The sequence below is a fragment of the Phalacrocorax aristotelis genome, chromosome 1, assembly GCF_949628215.1.
Source record: "Phalacrocorax aristotelis chromosome 1, bGulAri2.1, whole genome shotgun sequence".
Taxonomy (NCBI): domain Eukaryota; kingdom Metazoa; phylum Chordata; class Aves; order Suliformes; family Phalacrocoracidae; genus Phalacrocorax; species Phalacrocorax aristotelis.
In genome coordinates this window covers 195,861,139-195,882,975 of record NC_134276.1, presented here as the reverse complement: position 1 = coordinate 195,882,975, position 21,837 = coordinate 195,861,139, and positions in this window count along the sequence as shown.

Here is a 21,837-nt window from a genome sequence, read left to right as displayed (position 1 = left end):
TTAATCATCCATAAAGGCTTTTGTATCCTCTGTAGAACATTGCTTAGGGAAAGCAGAAATAGCCCTGGTGTGTGCGCAGGAAATCGGAGCGTAGAGGCAGCTGCTCCGGAGCAAGTAAAGCCTATGTGCTAATCTGGGGAGGGCTGAGAAACATGAACACGGCCAAGGCACAGTTATCTAATCAGTGAAAGAGGCTGGCTAGTCGTGATGAAGAGATTGCTTATAAAGGATGCATGTTGTTAACTTTCTTTTTTTTTCCTTTTGGTAATATATAAGCAAGCTGAGAATGATAGGGCTGCAAGGGACATTTGAAGTTTATCTTTACTCCAAGGCAGGGTCAGTTGCCTTTCCTGAGGAAGGTTTGTCTGACCTTTTCTTCAGTCAATCTGTTCCCACGTTTCATTATTCTTGCCAACAGAGAAAATTCCCTTGCCTTGAAGTGGAAACCTGGTTGTTAAAATTTAAGCCAGTTACTTTTTTCCCTCTCCTGGATGGACATGGAGAAATAACTGTTCAATCCCTCCCTGCAGCAGTGTTTTATGTGCTTGAGGGCTGTAAGTATGTCGTGTCTTAGACTTATGTTCTTTGGATTCAAAAACTCAGTGTTCCATCTTTCCTCCAGGGTCATGTTTCCCAGGACTGTTCTTGCAGCTCTCCTCTGCATTCCTTCCAGTTGGCTGACATTATTTTTTTACTTATTTATTTGTGTATTGTGAGAACAAGGCAGTATCACAGCCGTGCCTTGTAGTGCAGAACAGAAGGGTTTTTCCACATGTTTTGCATACTATATTCTGGCTCTCGGGTGCCTGCAGAATCCTGTTGGTACCTAAAGGAACCTGCCATAGCTTGATGTTGAATTATGTTTGACTCCTGTTTGATATCATTCAAGGTCCTTTTCTACAGAACTGATTTCTAATCAGCTATCTCCTGTTCTGTATTTGTGTGGTTCATTTGCTTCAATTTGTCCCTGTTGGGATGTATTCTGGGTTTTTTTTTTTTCCCCCCAGACCTTATTTCCATTTATGTCAAGATTATTTTGTCCTTTGCAATACTTTCATTTCCTTCTAGGTTCTTGCCATCTGTAAATTTAATATGCATTCTCTGAATCATGGAGTAAATACTGAAATGTATTGCAGCCAGGGCAGACCCCTGGAGAACCCCATGTGACACATCCTTCTGTTCTGACGCTTACTCATATATGACAGTGCTCTGGGATAGATGCAAACCCAAATTCCAAATTTGAGAATTTTCTGGCTACAGGATTGTCACTTTTACTTTCTCTTGGCTTTATGTACCTACATTAATTAATTCTACCTACTTAATTTGGGGAAATATATATACTTGTGACATCTAGAAGGATGCAGAAGTTGAAAAAGTATTAGTCACAGATGGAATCACTACTTTCAAACATAGATCTCGGCCTTTATTACTCCCCTCTGAGGAAAGGAAAACTTGCTATTGCATATTGTTCTGGTCTGTTTGCAAAGGACAAATTGGCTGATACACTGGAAGGAAAGGAAGGAAAGACTGTGATGTTGTAGTCCCCCGCCTCCAACTATAATTTCTCTCTTGAGATACAGTTTATTTCAGCTGGCAGCAGGTCCTGCAAACTTCAATGAAGACAAGCTTTGTGATTAAAGAAAAGGGCATTTGTGAGGGTTTTTTTTGTTTTGTTTAAATTATCCATTATTTTTTTAAAGTTAAAAATTGGGACTTTACCAACAAAATCTATGTTTCCCTTATAGTGTTGCCCCATTCTAACTTTGTTTGTCATGGGAGATCCAAGGGCATTAGAAACCACTTTCTAAAAAGCACATCTCATTTCCAGGTGCCAGGGGTTAAGGAGGAGTTGAGCATTTATGCCATCTTCCTTTTTTTTGAAAATACAACTTTGCAAAGAAGACTACTTGTTTTGGTGTTGGTGCATGATAAGTATTTTATACCATTTCCAATTGTTCTGGAACATTTGTCTCCAACCTTTGCCACCTGTCTAAGGTGATCTCACATCAATCATCTCATCAGATCAATAGCTGCCTCCTCACGCTTGAACTCACTCAGTATCACAAGAAGGTAATTGGCTTGGTTTAGGGTAACTGAGATGTCTGGATGACAGGAAGGAAGGACCTTCTTGTGTAGTTCTGTTGCTCTGCTCTTCTGCTTTTGCTGCCAGCGTTCTCATGATTCCCAGCTTTTCTTTATTCTTTGTTTCACTTTCCACTGTTCTCCTTGGCTATTTCCCTGTGCTTTCCCTCTTCATTATCTTTCTTTGTTCTCTTTTGCACCTGCCCTCCCTGCAGGAGGACATTTGGTGTGTGGGGAGGTGAGGAGGCCTGTTATCATTCAGAATATCTCCTATTTTTCCACTCCTTTGCTTTCACACTTAGTGCTCCACTTCTGACAGCAGTGAAGCCTCCCAGTGTGAAAGACTTCATCCTTGCTCCTGTGGTGGGGAAAGCACTGAAGGCAGTCCTCCTTCTGTCCCTGTAGCGTGTGATGGGACCCTGCATCAGACAAAGTTCTTCATATTAAATATTCTTTTTATATTTTATTATTATATTAAATGCTCTCAAAAGACTAAAGGTGGTTTGCTGGGTTATTTTAACCTCAAGGCAAACTTTATTTAAAAAAACTAGAAAATTTCTTTTTCAAATAGAACTTAAAGCTCTTAAGAAAGACAAAAAGGAAATGAAACAAACAAAAAAAAAAATCAATAACTGCTTTTTCAGGTGAGTCCTTGCTTTAGCCAACCTGCTGAGTTATAGCAATCTCTGTCCAGCTTCCTCTTACTTGGGAAGTTCTTGTTCTCCCTCAGGGCTGACTGGCTCCTTCGTGCTCCTTGGCATCTTCCCATGTGAATCCCTTGCCTCATCTGTTGGCTTAAGCAACCCTAAAGCACAATAAACAACTCCCCCAAAAAGACTGAGTTTCTTTCCTTTTAAGTTCTATCCGACACTGTATTTTCAAAAGAAAATAACAGCAACTTAGAAGCAGCAAATAGAACAGAATCTGTCCCACAGCATTTGAGAAAGAGGGATTGTCTTGAGCATCACTGGGTGCGTGGGGAAAGAGTATATGAACAGGACATGTAAGGTTACAGCAGTATTTTGCTAGAAGGAAATTTCTAATGAAACAATATAAATGAAAACCAGGATTCTGAACATCATTGCTCATCTAGCATTTTGGAAGAGGAGCTTAATAGTTAAAGCAGAGTGTAATATTACTTAAATGTCCCCAGTGACAATGGTATTATCATTTATTTGTAACAGTACCCACAATTTGCTGAACACTTTCCAAACATTCAAGAAAATATAGTCTCTGGTCTGGGACTATATCCTTGCAGTCTAAGGATAGAGAGAGGTGAATAGATGGAGATTAGCTGTATTTATTGAATTTCTAATAGATCAGGAAGATGATTGCTTATCTGATACTAATGCAAGCATCTGCTTATGATTGATATATTGTGTAAGAAGGGTTTTTTTGCTTAAATTAAGAAAGATATACTCTAATACAACTTCACAATTTCATCTGTATTTATAATATTTCCTATATTAATAGATGTTTTCCTAAAGCAAGAATGATACAAAGATTAGCAATGTGTGAAAATGTGTATCTTAATCAGAAGCCATAAGGCCAAAGCATTATCGCTATAGATTTAAGAGAAATACTTTACCTAGTATATGAGATATTTTAAAAAGCTAAGGTTGCAGTTACACTCACAGAAGGACTGACTGGCAGGGAAGAAGCTGAGTCAGTGCGAGGTGCTGGTGATCTGTCCGAGAAGGGATTTTTCCCACAATGTCTAATGTTCAGTGTGTTGTAGGACAGTGTGTGTTGTTTCTCTTTTCCCTTTAGTTCTCCATACTTCAGTTTTTAGCTCTTTTCCCTCTCCCCAGAGACATCGCTGACTTGTTGACTGGAATAATTTTGCCCATTTGGTGCTGTTTGGACAACTCGCCCTATAATTTGATTTATTATTATTAAAAAAAAAAAAGTCTGCCCATCTTTTTTTTTCTTTTTATCGCCCCAACCTTTCTATGCAAGAGATAAAAAGGAAAAAAAAGGGCTTTGCCCATACCTGTAGATGTATGGCTGCACTTGTTTCAGGGTATCTCCTTCTGTGCAGCTCAATCTCTTGTCTTCGGCGAGTGCTTCACACTGCAGACCCTGGCCCCTTTCTGCCCTGTCGGACCCTTTGGCAGGTAATGCTGACCCTTGCAGATGTGTATTGGTTACGGAAGGCAGCTGCCTGACCTGTGCAGTGCCTGATTGCTGCTTTTTTTCTTTCACCATATTCACAGGCTTAAACCCAGGCGCTGTGATGACCTCCTGCACCTTACAAGCAGCAGGACCTCCCCACAGAAATTCAGCAGGAAGTCCTAAGTTTGTAACTGAGCTACAAGCACATCTTTTAGGAAAGTATGTCATCTTAAAGGCTCCAAATAACGAAGGATTTATGGTAACTGCATTTAGTTGTTCTAATGGGTAAAAGATGTTCACTTAATTTTAATTGGAATTAGTTTGGCTTGTGGTTCTTGTGTTAGGTCTTGTTATGCTAAGGTCTAGTAAGCTAAGGAAACTTCCAAACCCCTGTTTTCAAACTGTGTTTTGAAGAAGTGCAACTTCACACCCTTCGTGCTGCTTGTTTATAACATTTCTTGGCTTCCTATGTTCTTAAAATATTGACATTGGACTCAGGCTCCAATATTTGAATTACAATCTCAGCTGACAGAAAATTCAGGATTTCAGAGATTCCCTTTCTCAAGTCAGAACAAAAAGAGATGATCATAACTATTTCTAAACTGGAGGCTCAAAAGTAATCTTACAGCAAACATTAAATATTTTATTACAGTTTGACTTTTAATATTTTAATATTTTTATTTTTAATATGACATGATGTTACCTAAGATATAAAATGCACATTAAATTCAAAACCAAACCGAGTATATTTTAAAATACAAGAGAACTGTCAGGAAAATCAAAACCTTTTCCCACTTTTTTGCTAAAGACTTTTATTTGAATTCCACCTCCCTGTGAGCATGTTGAATCTTCTGCTGAAAAATGTCAGGAAAAAAAAATTCCCAATTAGCTCTTAGCTGGTCAGCGTACAGTTGTCTGACTCCAGAAGATTCATCTTATTTACACATCTGAAGATATTCTAGCCCTCATAATCACACAGCCATGTTATGAGCTTATTTTTCATTTGCTATTTCCCTTAAACTAGAGATCTTCTCCAAGTCATTGAATTACAGGATACTGCTTTTCCATATCTGGATGTTTGACCTATATTCTTTGTTTGAATGAAACTAGCACTTGTAGCACCGCAGTCTCTGTGCTGAGCTGACCCATTCTTTTCATTTAGCATTCTGCCAGAGTTTGTACTTTAGCTGCAGTGATTCTTTTGTATTTGCTTCAATAATAAAGGTATTTGATAGTGTTGAACCAAGAACAGAAACTCTGTGCAATACCATTTAAAATACTCCTGTTTAGAAATATATAAATCCAATTTCCATTTCAAATCCATTTTATATCCAAGCATATGCAACTGGATGATGAACTAGATAATCTTATGAAGTTTTTTAATCTTATTTTTTCTTATAACTCTACAATTTTTTTGCACAAAAGTTTTTAAACAGACAGTCCTGCAGCATGATGTAAAATATCTTGTCAAAACCTGTTATTTCAGTTTAATTACCTTTATCACCTAAACTTCTAATCTCTTCCAGTAATGGTATTTATGTGACAAAATCTGTTCTCCATAATTCTTACTGAATGGCATTAATTATGCTTCCATACTCTTACTCATGGCAAATGGCATCCCTATCAGCTTTCCATCATTTTGTGTGCAATCAATACCAGTCTATCCCTCTAGGTCATCCTTTTTAACCTTCTTAATATCTAATTAGCTTTTTGCCATTCATTCTTCTTTCCGCATTACACCAATATTTCTTAAAAGTCAATGTCAATCTTCTCCCAAACTTTCTTGTTTCTTGAAGAAGTTCAAGGACAAAGCTCTTCCAGTTCCTAGGGGATGCTGGGGCATTACAGACTATTCACACAGGTTCCATTACCAGAGAAGCCATTTGAGAAGCAGTTGTATTTTACCCAGCCATACACGGTGGGGAAATATGTTGCAGGTGAAACTTTCCTAGGGAAGTGGAAACTATATTCTCAATTGACTGTAATATGGAGAAATGGATTAGACTGTACCTCTGTAACTTCTTAAAGTGATATTGGCGAGAGCTTATACCGCTGCCTCTCATGTCGCTGTCAGCACATGATTGGCCAGGTAGAGGGTAAAGCAACATGAGAAAGCCAGCGTGTTGTAGGTCCCTGAGCCCCCCGGTGCGAGACAGGGACTGCCCTGTGTCCAATCCTGCTACGCTCTTTCTGTGGGACTTTGTGTATCTTTCTTTCGGGTAAGAAACTTTCCATTTCTGAAAACCAAAGGATAGCATCTGTGCTTGTCTGGTAGATGTCAGACACATCAGCTGAAAACGTTATTTACAAATTGTACCTTTGTGTCTTCAATCTGTTCGGGCATGTGAGTCACAGCCTGGGACTCCCCCATCGCTCTGGTAGGAAAAGGGGAGGAATGTGCAGTCACAAAATGTGTGTGCGTGCTTGGAGAACCTGGCCAAAGATTGTCCTTCATAATAAAGACATGCAGGTCATAAAATGATAGAATCATAGATTGGTTTAGGTTGGAAGGTACCTTTAGAGGTCATCTAGCCCAACCCCCCTGCAGTGAGCAGGGACATCTTCAGCTAGATCGGGTTGCTCAGAGCCCCGTCCAATCTGACCTTGAATGTTTCTGGGGGTGGGGCATCCACAGCCTCTCTGGGCAACCTCTTCCAGTGTTTCACCACCCTCATAGTACCTCAGCCTTCTCCTCACCTGTTGATACTAGGCCACCATTTTTGTTCATTGGCGGGTGGGTGGTGGTGGTGGCGTACACTTTCTTCGACTTTCCTTTTCTGGTTGATGTACCTATAGAAGCCCTTCTTGTTATTCTTTGCATCCCTTGCCAAATTCAGCTCCAGCTGTGCCTTGGCCCTCCTGACCCCATCCCTACAGAACCAGTCAGTGTCCCTGTACTCTTCCCAGGATTCCCAGGATACCTGTCCCTGCTTCCACTGCCTGTGCACTTCCCTCTTGCTCTTCAGTTTGACAAGCAGGTCTTGACTCAGCCATGCTGGTCTCTTCCCTTCCTTGCCTGATTTCCTACACCTGGGAACTGAGAGATCTTGTGCTGTATGGAACGTGTCCTTAAAGATCTGCCAGCTCTCTTCTGTTCCCTTGGCCCTGAGGACCATTTCCCAGGGGCTCCTGCTGACTAACTCAATAGGGGAGAGGAATTTGCTTTACTTTGAACTGTAATAATTTTCTTATGCTTTGCAGCCCTGCATTTGGTTATTTGGTTTGACCCACTGCAGCAAGGACCTTTGCTGTGGTAAGCTAAGGTATTGTCACTGTTACCTGCAATTTGAGGCTGGTAAGAAGATGACACTAGAAAGACATCAACTAGCTGACCGCCATTGTGGACTCAACTGAGTACTATCAGAACAGATGGGTTAATATGTAAAAGACAAACGTCTACTGCACCAGGTCAGCATGTGGCAGAAATGCACCATGATTTTTCAAGTTTTCTTACTGTTTTTATGAACCATACATATACTGGCTTCTTAATCTCCTCTGGCCTGAGGAGCTGGAAAACATGACTTCTTAATACACCAAACAAGAATGTTTGCTAAATAAAACAAATCCATTTTCTGGCATAAATGTCTGAATTGCATCATAGCATCAGTGGTTGAACATGACAAAAAGTTTGATTGACCAGATAAAGTTTGAACACTATGCTATGAACTTCTGCATGTGCATAAAGTGTTAGCTTTACAATGCCCAGGATTTAAATGTTCAGATCTTCAAACGTCCAGTATTCCTGAAGCACGTGGGATTAAATGATTATTTTAGTAAACTGATCCCCTTGAAGACAGCAGAAAAAGCCTTAGGCTGGTTGGCCGGGTTCCTGTTGATTTCAAACTGGCATGTTGATATCGTCTCCTTCCTCCTGCTCACATAACACAGCCACTCAAAAATAATGTCTTGCTTTCTGTCTTAAAATTGAGTTTAGTTTCTCTGGGAGTCTTGTCTAGCAAATGTGTCCAAGATCAGCCTTTCTCTCTGAGAAAAAAAAAAGTCAATTTTTCTGTGTATACATTTGGATGTAATTTCATCTTTGACTTCACTACCACTGCTATTTATCTGTGAAAGAAATGTGAGATCATTATGATACCGTTTTTTGCTAGGTACATTGAAGGCAATAGTATGCAGAGCTATTGCTGTCACACAATATTTAAACTTGTATTATAGTCTAGCCCTCATATGCCCATTTTGTAACAGCTCTGTAACGGTGTGTATCATCTGGTTTTGGAGAATGTTCACTGTGACTACAATTTCCATGGGGTTTGCCAAGCTAAACAGAAACTGGCAAAAGCCTTCTCCATCCTGTGTCCAAAACAAGCAGCCTGCTGGGGTAAGCACTCAGTCCTGATGTTGTATAGATGCTTGGTTTGCTTACAAATCTCATCAGGTGGGCTTTCACTCTATAACTAGCCATTTTTCTCATAAAGACCCATGGACAGATTTCCCTGTCCATATATCTGTAAACTACTTTATGGTCTGAGTGACCTCAAAAAGAGAGTGGAAGTTGGAGGCAGCTGCATCTCACTTTCTTATATTTTCACTTCTCACAGGCTTCACAATGTGCAGCTGCAGAACTAGGTCTGCGCTTTGGCATGGACTGTTTTCCATAACATTTTATTTGTATAATAAAATATATAGAAGAAGTCGTATTTTCAGCTGATTTTCACCTCTAAGTAATTGGTTAGTATTTACTGCTACTGGCAGTATCTTCTCCGTGTACCAGAGGCCAGAAGCAAGGTACAAAATTTCCATTCCTAACATGGGATTTGGTCATTATATAGGCTTATTTCAGTTACTAAAACTTAGGCATCTACTTCCATTTATGGGACTACAGGGTATCTGCTGGCCTCCTGCTGCCACTCTGGAAAAGCAGAGGTCTCCCATGTGGCCTGTGTCGTATGTCCCAGCTGCACCTCCCTAGGACGTGACAAGCATTACTAGACATCTTTTACGGTTAGGCAACTGGACTGAGCTCTTGGTGCCTTTATCCAAACATCCCAGCCCAGGGTCTGCTTAACCTTGAAGGTTTCTAAATGCCTTTGGAGCTCTTCAACTCAGCCTGCAGTGCTGCTTCCCTGCCCAAGCCCCAGTGGATCTCCAAACTAGGCAGAAAAGCAGGCAAAATCCTTTGAAGTGAGCCTGCCTTGCACACTGCCGAAACTATGTCACTCTCAAGTGGTAATTATGGGTAAGATGTTTCTAATGAACCTCTCGTGCCTAATACTGGGGCTGTAGTGCTCACCCAGGAGGCAGACACATGGGTGGGATGCCCTCCTCAGCCTGAGGGACTTCAGGTTCATGCTCACTCTCTTGCAGCAAAGCACTGTAGCCATGGGGCAGCATGAGGTCTTCTGGTGAAACACAGGAGGGAGTAAGGCTTAACAGCCTTTTGAGGATTTAGCTGTGGAGAGGCAGTACGCAGTGGAACTGGGGGACCAGGGTTCTCACCGCTGTTCAGGCGTCAGTTCTTCCCACTGACTCTGGATTTCATGCTGGAATTCAGCCTAAAAGGTGTTGCTGCCTTTAAATCCTTTACTGGACCTAACCCAAAAGGAATAAGAAAAAATATCTGAACAGTTCTTTTATACTTCTAATGATCTCATCGTATCTTTGTGATTGTTCACCCTGTAAAGTTGATAGGTAGACGTCAGTGCTGACAGCTCTTGTGACTTTGGCCATAAGTCTTGTGAAATATGTGACCATTTGTAAAGACCTGGAAGGTAGATAAATACCAGGATGCACTAAGTTTCCATAAAAAAATAAAAACAAATAATTTTTTCTTTAGCTGTTATAAAAACCTCAAGAATTTGTCTTCAGTGGAAAGCTGAGACCCAGAAGACAAATATAACTCCAAGTGTAACAAATGACCAACATTCCTAATTTCAGCTAATATAACTCTGAGCCCTGACATGATTTTTTGATTGAATTGTAGCTGCAGAACTGAACCTGGGTGGGTTATAGAAAAGTCTACTGAACGCTGGAAGCGGTAAATGGATGGTGTGGGTATCAGAAGGATCAGGCTGGAAAACAAGAAATCCCTCAGGCCATTCGAGAATGGATCAATTGTTCAGTCACCTGGCATTACAGATCACTTAATCCTAGATAAACCACTGTCTAGAAAACTTTTCAATGAAGTTTTATTACAAGCTTAACAGGAGTGTTAACTGTTTCTACTCTGAAGGAATATTCCAGGATGTTTTTGCAAGGAGTCAGAGTCCACAGAGAAGCTCTTTTTTTCTTTTACGCACACTATTTTACATAATTTTGATTTCGTGCTTCTTTCTGCTGAAGAAGAATTGTGTTAAATGGAGCATATAGAGGCACTGTGATAGGGCATATAATGCATCATGTTGTAGTAATGTTGTTAGTACCAAGTACGTCATCAATAGGTGCCGAGGACTGCACAATTTTTAAAATTAAAAAATTGGTAAACACTTTAGTCTTTATGCAAGCAAATAGTACCAGCAGATTAAAATATGCTCTTTAGCAAAACCATTTCTCAAAGCAAGGGTGTTAATGGATGCAAATGTAATAACCTAGGGCTTATTTTAAGTTTTTAATAAGTCACACGTTCTCTATACACTCATTGAAGGCAGTATGATTTTGAAGGGGTGGTTGTTAAGAAAAAATCCTTAAACAAACAGCAAATATATGAGGGGGAAAAAAATCTGAATGTCTCTATTAGCTGTTCATTTAATCCCCAAATTAAAATTGACTCCACTGAGAAAAAGCTTTAAAATTATCCAAATTAACCCAATTAGCTTCTCTAGAGATTTTAAATTTAATTTCAAAAGTGTATTTTTAACTGGAAAATACCAGATTAAATTTCTTTTTGTTTTAGCAAATGTGTATATGTTTTACTCTTAACTTCCTTTCATTCAATTAAACTCTTTTCATGGTTGATGTGACATCTTTAAATATTGCAGTTCAGAAGCATAAGCATTTCAGAATCCTGACGAGGTCTGCTTGAGTCAAGTCTTCCTCTGTAAGGCTGCAATTATGAGTGTAAAGCATTCAAATCCTGTTTATAAAATAGCTATTTCATGGGATGTATCAGTATGGCACTGAGAAACTTGGACCCAAATAGACCCCCTTCTGGATATCTGCACCTGCAGACAAAAAGCAGTAAATCTCTGGAAAATGTGGATGTGTTGAACACTAGTATGAGCTTGCTTCAATTTCAGGTTCCTCTCTGGAAGCTATTGTACAAAGAGAGAGATTTTCATGGTCCCTGTGGGACTGCAGGAAGAAAAACTCCTGTGCTGATTCAGGGTAAAACCTTGTTCCCAATTAAGTTGTGTGCTTGTATTTCCTTTCCCCAGGGTACATGAGGCTGCAGAGCTCCTCTATATCAGCCGTGTGAGTACCAACACATCTGTGCTGACGTTGGTCTAGATTAGGCAGAGAGGCTGGATTTAAGTGGAAATGGTCAGGTAAGGTGTTTGCGCTGACACAGGCACTTCTGGCTGGGTAATCAGAGGAGAAACACAGCCCACCTGTGCAGAGGCAGCCCCAATGCCTGCCGTGAACCTTTTGTGGGGCTGTGCTCTCTGCAGCAGGAGGAAGAGTGTGCCCCACGCATGGGCCTTGGTGGCGGTGGAAAGCTGCCAGGTTGTCCTCCCCTCTTTCCTGCCAAAGCCCCTGAGCAAGAGGCAGCCATTTCACAACAGGTGGTGGAGGAACCATGGCTCAGAGCAGGAGCATCTGAGATGTCTGCATGGAGGCTGTGGAGGGGGACACTGAGGGCAGCTGGGAAAGAGCAAACCCCTCCAGACCCTCCCACCAGGAAATCTGTGTCTGAAACAGGACTAAAGACCTTTGACTTAGCTGTCTTTTTTTGTCAGCAATGATTTGGGTCCTTATATCAATATAGTCGTGTCTGTGGTCGTGGTTTAACCACAGCTGGCAACTAAGCCCCACTCAGCCCAATGGATATTTTCTGTTCTGAAGCAGAAAACACTGCACAAGAGAGATGGAGATGTGTAGAGCAAGTCATTTAACACAATAGGAACAAGTCCATAGGGTGGGCACTAAGGCCTCTGTGTCCACATTGTCCCTGGTCCAGGAGTGTCACCTGGGACTAGGACTATTCCGGTTCTGAGGTCTGGGTGCCTGATGGAGCTGGAGCGCAGCTTGCATTTTGGCTTTATCTGAGAGGGTGTTCCTGTTGGTTTGGTCCAAGACAGCTCTGTGGTATGATCTAAGTGCTGTAAATTGGGGTGAAAAAGAGCTTTGCCTCAAAATAGCACTCCTAATCCAAGCTAAACTGCAAATATAGGCACACACAATGAAACCCATCCTGGAGTTTGCTTGAAATTAGGACAGTTTCTTGACATCACAGAGTGCTGGTTTCAATCATTGGCTGCAATGAGTCAGAAAGAGGATGCTTGCATATGTTTCTGTCATGGCAAATGAATAACATAGCTACAAGATTGGAGGAAGGGGTCTGCTCTGTAAGGGACTAGAAACTTGCCTCAGCATTGTTGGCAGGACAGTTTTAGCCACCACGGCAACTACGGCAGTTTAACCACCATGGCAACTGAGCAGGACAGTTTAACCACCAAAACTTCATCACCACAACAACTGGGACAGTTTGACCAGAGAGGAACACATATGCATCTTGTTGCCTCAGAGCACATAGCCCTAGTCCTCTGCGCATGCACCTGGGCCCAGGGTTGACTGACCACATATGGGTGGCTCAGACCCTCTAGACCCTCTAGTGATGGTACTAGGCATGTGTCACTGTCGTGGTTCAGCCTCAGCTGGCAACTGAACACCACGCAGCCACTCGCTCACCCCCCGCCCCAACCCTGTGGGATGGGGAAGAGAATCGGACGAGCAAAAGAACTTGTGGGCTGAGATAAGCACAGTTTAATGATTACAATAAAATGATAATGATAAATGATTATGATAATAATGACAATAATGTTAATATAATAAAAGGGAAAAGGAAGGGAAAGGGAAAACAAGGAAAAAAACCACGGAAACACGAACGATACAACCGCTCACCACCTGCTGACTGACGCTGCCCGTCCCCAAGCCGCGATTGCTGCCTCCCTGCCCCAGCCAGCCCCTCCCAGTTATCATACTGGGCATGACGTTACATGATATGGAATATCCCTTTGGCCAGTTTGAATCCGCTCTCTTAGCTGTGCCCCCTCCCCTCCCAGATTCTTGTGCACCCGGCAGAGCATGGGCGGCTAGACATGTCCTTGACTAGTATAAGCGCTACCCAGCAACAGCCTAAACATCTGTGTGTTATCTCAACAGGTTTTTTTTTTTTTTCATGCTAATTTCAAAGCACAGCACTATACCAGCTAGAGTGAAGAAAATTAACTCTATCCCAGCTAAAACCATGACAGTCCCCATCACTGAATGGGAGGTGTGGGTATGCAGAACGGTTCTGAGAGCAGCACTGTAAAAGGCAAAACCAGTGGACACCAGCAAGAAGGGAAGGGAAGGGAAGAAAGAAGAAAGAATGTAGAATGTTCTCCCACCAGATTCAAAGATGCATTGGACCGATGGGATGCCACAGATTCGTGGTGGTAGCTATCACAAGTCTCTCTCGCTCCCTTTCTCACTCTTTTCTCTCTTTCTCTCCTTTTCTCTTGCATACTTTTTGTTGGCCAAATAAAGTGATTTGGCACTTGACTCCGTTTTGAGTCATAATTCTGTTTCTGAGAATGTAAAAGAAACTAGTCATGATAAAATATTTTAGTTAATCAGAAGTTAAGCCCAGCCACCCCCAACCACCCAGAGCTACCAGAGGTTGGTTGGAAAGCAAGGGAGTTTAACCTCTGCCAAATTGTTCAACCCAACAGTGCATCGTGACATGCTCCCACCAGTTTCTCCTCTTGCATATTCTCAGCCCTTCATTTTCACCTTTCCTTTGATTTTTTGAAGTGTTGAATAAAAATTTAAAAAACCCCAAACTAAACAAAAAAACAACATCAGAACAACATAATAGCATTTTGGGAGTAAAATGAACTTCAAAGAATGAAGGAGAAATATTTTTGTCTGATTCTAAATGATTTATTTTAATTTTATTTCATACAGATACTGTTTATTTCATCATCTCTCTGTTCATGTGTTTGTCGGTTAGTCTGCCAAATAAGGTTTAGCCTATAGACTTTTTAAACTAAATTTTCCCCAGTGATGGGAATATAAAGATACTATGTTCCCAAAGCAATATTTTATTTCTTGAAAGCTCTTGGCTAGATACTTCAATTAATTATTCTACTGAGGGAAAGGGCTTCAGTTTGAGTTCAAAATATTTTTGCTCCATTTTACTTGTTTGGCCAGACAGCAGGCACACATTTTTTTGTTAGCACCATTGTGGCCATGAGAGTTAATACTGAGGACAAACACAAGGCAATCTGGAAGAAGCAGCTAGAGACATTAAGGAATACATAAATTTTATGTCAAGTTTTACAACATAATTTTCTTTCTATAAATCCATGGTAACGTGAATATTAATAATAAGTACATTTAATTTATCCATTCAAACCCCTAAACTCTTCTTGAAGCTATTTAGACAATGAAATGTTTAAGGCGGGGACAGATTGCTGAGCCTCCCCCCACTTCATTTTCTACATGTGAGCATATGCCCTCCTTGAAATGGCTTTGTGACCATGCTAATGAAAATCCCACCCATGTGTGCCTTAGTCTCCTTGCTGAATGCAAGTTGAAGAGTGAAAGTGTACAGATAAATGTTTTAGCATTTATCGTAGTGCTATAGTGGTTGTACTTCACATCAAAACAGCTCTATGCCTATTTCCAGTCCCAAAGTTGCCCATAAGACTGATGAGGTGGCATTTAAGAACTGGAAATGTTTCTGCTGCAGATGTGTCCCTACTCAGTAAGTGACTGGTACAACACTCGCTTAATTATACCGTTAGTGATTATCAGTCTTCAGGTCAGAGTTAAGCAACGAACCACAAGAAAGCAAGAATCATTAACCGTAATACCGATGACATGACAAAGTGGCTTTTAGACAACCTAGGCTATTTTTTTAAGACAAAAAAATGCCACTATCATAAGAGTACATTGCAATTGGTCTTTCTTGATTAAAATAATGTCATTGATTGTTTTGTACTTTAAGCAGAGTTTAAATAATGAAAGGATTTATTAAGATCACCTTATCCTTGATAAGTGAAGGTAATTCCTGAGCTGCAGATGCAGAGCAGAACACTGGATGAATGTTGCATCATTGTACACTTAATCTTCCTCCCAACAACGCTGACAGGGAGTTCACTGTTGTTTAGCACAGAACCTACAGCAAATATGGTTGCACATATGTAAAAATGGTCAATCTTCACTTCACACGTATAAGATAGTATCATGTATATTACTTACAGCTGGTAACCATTAGATAAAGTGTGAAACTTCCTTGTGAAATATGCCATGCATCATGCTAGCCTTTAATTAGTTACAAGATCTAGTTATCTTAGAACTTTGGTCCCGTCCTTCAGCCCTGGTCCTCAAGGGAATACAGGGACAGTTTTCAAGACTGTAACCTCAATCTGACATGGGCTTGTTTATCTTAACAAGTTGTGTGGGGCAGCACAGGTCTATAGAGCAAAATATTGGGTGCTGATGAGTTGATGTCCACACCACATGTGGACATGTGGATCACCTAGACTAGCCCTAGTTTGGTCTGTTAGTGGTTGCAGCACTTTAGGCATGCTGCTGGAGTGCAACTTCAACTTCTGTTTCCCCTGAGAGGAATCCAGTCCACGACCCCCAAGACTGCTCTGTTACATTAACCAAAGCACATAGGAAGTGGGGACAGCTAGGAGGTTTACTTCAAAAGCGTGCTTATGATCCAAGCTGAAATGTTAATGTGAACTCCCCCACAAAGTGCCATATGGATGTAAAAAGTCATCATATGCGAATCTTGAGCAGCAGCTCAATTACATCTTGTTCATGTAAAAGTCAAGCAGGAAAAAACCCAACCATGACCATTCTTTTTCTCACAGGCAGTTAATTAAAATGATTGCTTAATTCTGTACCAATTAAATTAATTTTTAGGAAGAAGTTGCAGAATTATTTCCTTTTAAATATATAACTTCTTGATAAATACAATTTTTTTTTTCTAAGGCTCTTTCACTTTTAAATGCTTGGCACACAGTTGATCAACTTCTTAAGACCATTTTGAATATTTGTCAGCAACTTACTGTGAGGAGAGAAAGGGAAAATGAAGGAATCATTAGTGCTGGAGTATTAGCTACCATCAGAACAGACATAATGAGCAGTAAAACTAGTCATGAACAGGTGGTGTGTGCTCTCAGAACCTGAGCCTGACCTGTTGTCTTTACAGTCTGCATCTTCCCATGCTCCAGTGGTGGGTATACCTCACCTCACTTCCATCATCTACAATGCAGACATTTACATCTGAGCCAGTTGTCTAGACTCTTTTTATAATCCATGGAGAGAAAAAGACACTTCTCAGGCATGATTTACATGCTCTATTTAGACTTCTATGGTAATATCAGATGACTCACTGCCTGGGAAGTAGCTATTTCTTTCCATTTCCATATTTTGCATTTACACAGGGAGCCTAGAGGAATATTTTAAATACAGGAGTTTACATTTCAGATGTTTGAGAATCTATCCTGAAGGCCTATGTATTTTGCCCAAGAAAATTCACCTCCATTTTTAATGTCTTCTAATTGATAACGGAACAATATATTTACAGGATTCTTAAAGAACAGTTTCAAGAGCAACGGCTAATAGGGCATGTTCACCTGCTTACTCTGGGGTTATGGGTCTGGGCACATGAGGTGACACCATAATCTACTTAACATCATTCTTGTGAGTTTACATATCTGCTCAGAGAATAGCCTCAGGCCAAATGTGGGGCTGGACATATAGCTGCTGCCTGTATGGACACTGTAAGGATGCAATGGTTTCAGGGGAATCCTCAGAGCCTTTTCAAAATGCTCTCCCTGCTCAATGCTGCTTGAGGGTGGGTCTTGCAATGTTTAAACCTACAACTGCATTTAAGCAGAGCACTTTATTACTTCAAGTGAGTCCTCATTCACAATTTTGATAATTCCTAGAGCTGCAGTTCTATTGCTTCTGCAACAAGCCATGAAAAGAAACATTTGGCTTTGCAGTGCAATGCCTTGAACTCTAGACAATAGATAAATGGCTTGTTTTCTGGCTGTCTAATAGGCAGTAGTAAAAGTAGAATCAAGTTTACCTTACATCAAGCCTTGATTACATCTTTTGTCTAGGGAATATGCAGGTCATTTTGCGCACTTAGTTTAAAAAAACAGTCTTCCGACGAATTCTGCTGTCCACAAAAATGATGGAAACACCAGGCTTGAAGATTAGCTATTTCCATGCACTGCTAACCTCACAGGATTTTGCCAACAGCCTACAAAGTGGCTGGAACACGGCAGAGCATGATCAGCTCTGCTTGTCATTTGGCAAATGACACTGTATGCAAATAACTTCTTTGGAAGGGTAAATACATGCAAAGACTTTTTTTCATGTAAAATAGCTGTGTCCCTCTGCTGTCGTTTAACAGGAAAGGTTATGGCTCATATGTTGAAAAGGTAATGTGGCTTTACTTTCTGATTTATAAGCCTTTTTTGTACCTCACCTCAAAGATGTCAGCATTTCAAAGGCTGGTAAAGTAATCACTATATATAGCTTTTTATCAGTTTTTGTAAAGTGGCTTAGAATGAAAGGCACTCTTAAACATGGTTTCATTCTTTCTTTAGTGAAGGACAAAATGAAACACTAAGGTTTTAGAAGCTGCAGAGCTTAGCACCTATACAGAAACTTCATTAAATATACGTATAAAACCACACAGTCCTTATACTAGAGGACATGCTAGCGGAGACTGTCCCCATTATAAAGGTATAACAGTATATAACTCCCTTTGTGGGTGTTATAATTTTTAGTTAATTAGGACTGAGTCTCTCTCCTCTTTAGCAAATATTATGTTGCTCCACAACTGTCTCTGCTGACTTCAGTGTTCTGACTTGTGTGGGAGAGGATTTTGCAGGCTCATCATCCACTTGTATTTTGGAAACACTGTATCTGATTCATAAATATACCGTATCCTTCACTTTAGCATGAGTCCACCATCTCTAACTTCCAGATGGGTCTCCTTCAGGTTTCAAGCATGTTGAGAGGCATATTCTTACACTGTGCATTAAGAAAATTTATCACGTTTTACGACAGTGTTCAGGACAGATGTGTCATCGTCATGCTCTAGCTCTGCACAGAGAAAGGAGACGTAAGAGAATATGGCACAGACTTCGACCATATATATCCCAGGGCCAAGAGCCCTGACCTGCCCCTATGGGTCTGGCAGCCTGTGCGCAAGGCCAGCTCTAACACAGTGTGGTGGCATGACCTTGGTTCAGGTTGCTGAGGAGACAGATTAGTGAGAAAGCTGAAAGAAGTCTCATTCGGACTCCCCAGTATCACTCAGGAACCTTTTTTTAAGCTGTGCTCCTCCTCCTTTGTCCTTTCCTGAGCTGTTGCAGCCATGCCTGTGCCTCACCATCTACCCCTCTGATGAAGATCCTGAGCATCCAGCTTGACTTCCTGACTTGACCTCGGACTTGCCTCACCACTGTGACTTATCTAGCAATCACTGGGACGTGCTGACCGCGGTTGCTGCCACCAGACCTGCTCTGCCCCATTGTTTGTCTTCTGTGGGACTGGGTGTCCCGTGGAGAACACGGCCGCTGCCTGCCGTGCTGCCCACCTCAGCACCCGCCTCGCCCTCCCCTGCAGCACAGCCAGCTCCTGCTGCCTCCTGAAAATAGAGATTCAAAAACCTATTTATGGAATGGTGCTCTTCCGCTGCTCCTTCTGGCAGAGGGATGGTTTCCAACTGCTAAAATCTTCTAACATATTGGAGTTTGTTAGACACATTTGGAAATTAGATACTAAAAATATTCTGATTCTGAAAATATCTTCCCTGGAAACCGTGCTACCTTTCCTACGTGATGGCTATCTTCTTTTTTATAGTTTAAGCTTTGACACCTCCTATTAACCGCTGAAAAGTTTATTTGAAATAAGTCACAGTTAGGGCTTTCCAAAGGTATGGTCTATTTTACAGATGGCTGCACACTTTCTTTGGCCTCCAGATAACACTTTTTGTCATAGTTACTACTGTGAAATGCCTTCTCTCCCCCTTTTATTCTTTTTACCATGCAATAAATTTTGTGAAGAAATATTAGTCCTAGAGAAGTGCACACAAAACACACAAGTGTCAAGTTCTTTTTTTAGTGATTATATTTTCTTGAAAAATTCCAGCACCCACATTCCAAAATATCTTATAACTCAGAACCCAGTATCCACTATCACTTAATGGGAATCACTGACTTCATGGCTCTGTATTCCTTGACAGCCTTTAATAGACAGACTTTTGCCTCAAAGTGATTATTCAAGTGGTTTTATTGCCTCTGTAGGTTTAATTCCTGTGTTTGAATAACTCCAAAATTTGCATTTCTGTCACTCAGATGGCAATAAAAAACTCACCAAGAATTAAGAATGTCTTACTTCACACTATTTCAAATTTACAAGAAAAATCAGTCCCATTTGAAGGTCATTAGAAACTGTACTGGGTGAGTGTGGTTATGTCCTGGTTTCATCTGGGATAGAGTTAATTTTCTTCATAGTAGCTAGTATGGGGCTGAGATCTGGATTTGTGCTGAAAACTGGTGATAATGCAGAGATGTTTTAGTCATTGCTCCCCATGCTCTGCCGGGTGCACAAGAAGCTGGGAGGGGACACAGCCGGGACAGCTGACCCCAACTGACCCAAGGGATACCCCACACCATATGACGTCATGCTCAGCATATAAAGCTGGGGGAAGGAGGAAGGGGGGACGTTTGGAGCGATGGTGTTTGTCTTCCCAAGTAACATTACGTGTGATGGAGCCCTGCTTTCCTGGAGACGGCTGAACATCTGCCTGCCCATGGGAAGGAGGGAATGAATTCCTTGTTTTGCTTTGCTTCTGTGTGTGGCTTTTGCTTTACCTGTTAAACTGTCTTTATCTCAACCCATGAGTTTTCTCACTGTTACTCTTCCAATTCTTTCCCCCATCCCATCGGGGCGGGTGAACAAATGGCTGCATGGGGCTGAGTTGCTAACTGGGGCTAAATGACAACAGGTTATGGAATAGTGCACTGGAACATGAACTGCTTTGCCAAAATCACTGTTTGGATACGGAGAGGCTCAACATCTGGGTAGAAGAAATAGAGGCACAGAGATGGACTGATTCATTTATTTTTGCTTGGCTTTAAAAAGATGTTTCGAACAAGTGTTTATTTTAGTCAGTAATTAAAACTGAAGCCTCTCAGGCCATTTCTCCATGGTCCTGACATTTTAGTATGGCCTTTAGTCCACGCCAGTCTCCTAACCTGTGAGGTGCTTCCTGTGAGAATCAGAACTTCTCACTGGAAAAGAGTCATTTAAGAGCTCCTTTATGACAGCTTGGTCTCCAGAGCAGGCTTTCTTCCCTCCCGAGTTAGTTGTACAGGTAGTAGTTGTCACCAGTCCTGACATTAGTCTTCTGTACAAACTGACATTAGCTGCCATTGGGCTTGAATCAGAACAAATCCTGCTCAAAGAACGATGGATGTATTTTGCCTCTCTTTTGTGTCATTTACCCTCACCAAAAGACCATTTTCATGCAAAGCTTCCCATTCTTTCCTTCCCTGCCCCCCCCCCAGGTTTATTTTCTCTGCTTGCATTTAGTCAAAACACAGCACACATCTCTCTGGTTATGCATTTATTTATCACACTCCCACCTAAAAGTCATTGTGCTACTCACTGTAAACATATGTAATAAGATACATCCCCAATGCCCCCCAAAATGTGCTCTAGAAAAGATGTGCTGCGAGAGATAGGGAGAGGCAACAGTTTACATTCAGGTTGGTGGCCAAGCTGGAAACACATCGGACGTTTCCTTATCCCGATCTTTTGACCTCAGCCTGCATCTCCAGCTGTGAGATTTACACAAAAGTTCAAGCATCAGCTCAGAATGTCACTTGGTTTTGCTTTGCCAAACTTTCTGTTAAGCTGCTGGAGCTGCAGAGTGAAAATGAAGTTGGAAATTGGTCTATCTAACACTACTGATAACTCATGCATGGCTTATTTTCCTGATGGAGGTTAAGGAGGATCTTTGCTTTAAAACGGATTTTTGTTTATGCCTGAACATCAGGATTTGACCTGTGTGACTATATTCCAGATTTCTGTGATAAGATCACTGAAATCACAGCTCCTCAGTCTTCTTTTATGGAAGGTTTTGAGAAAAAAAACAAGTGTAAACATGAGTTAATGTATTCTCTCTAAGACCTGGCTGATTTCCCAGTGCCATTTTTCCACTGGTAAAAGATCATCTCCCGAAGAGAAGTTGCAGGCTTGAAAGACTCATCAGATGTTGTCAGAGTCCTGTGGCTTGCCTGGGGCAGACCTTTAATACATAAATCCAGGCAGCACCATATAACAAAGCCGATCATGGAAGCGCTGCCTGGGTACATTAGCGGACGCTTGGGATTCTCCCTCGTCCAGCAACGACCTTCGAAGCAAGAAGGCAACTCTGGGCAAAGCAAAGAGAAATGTTATTTGTTAGTAAGGAAAGCAGTTCGGAGTCACCTGAAG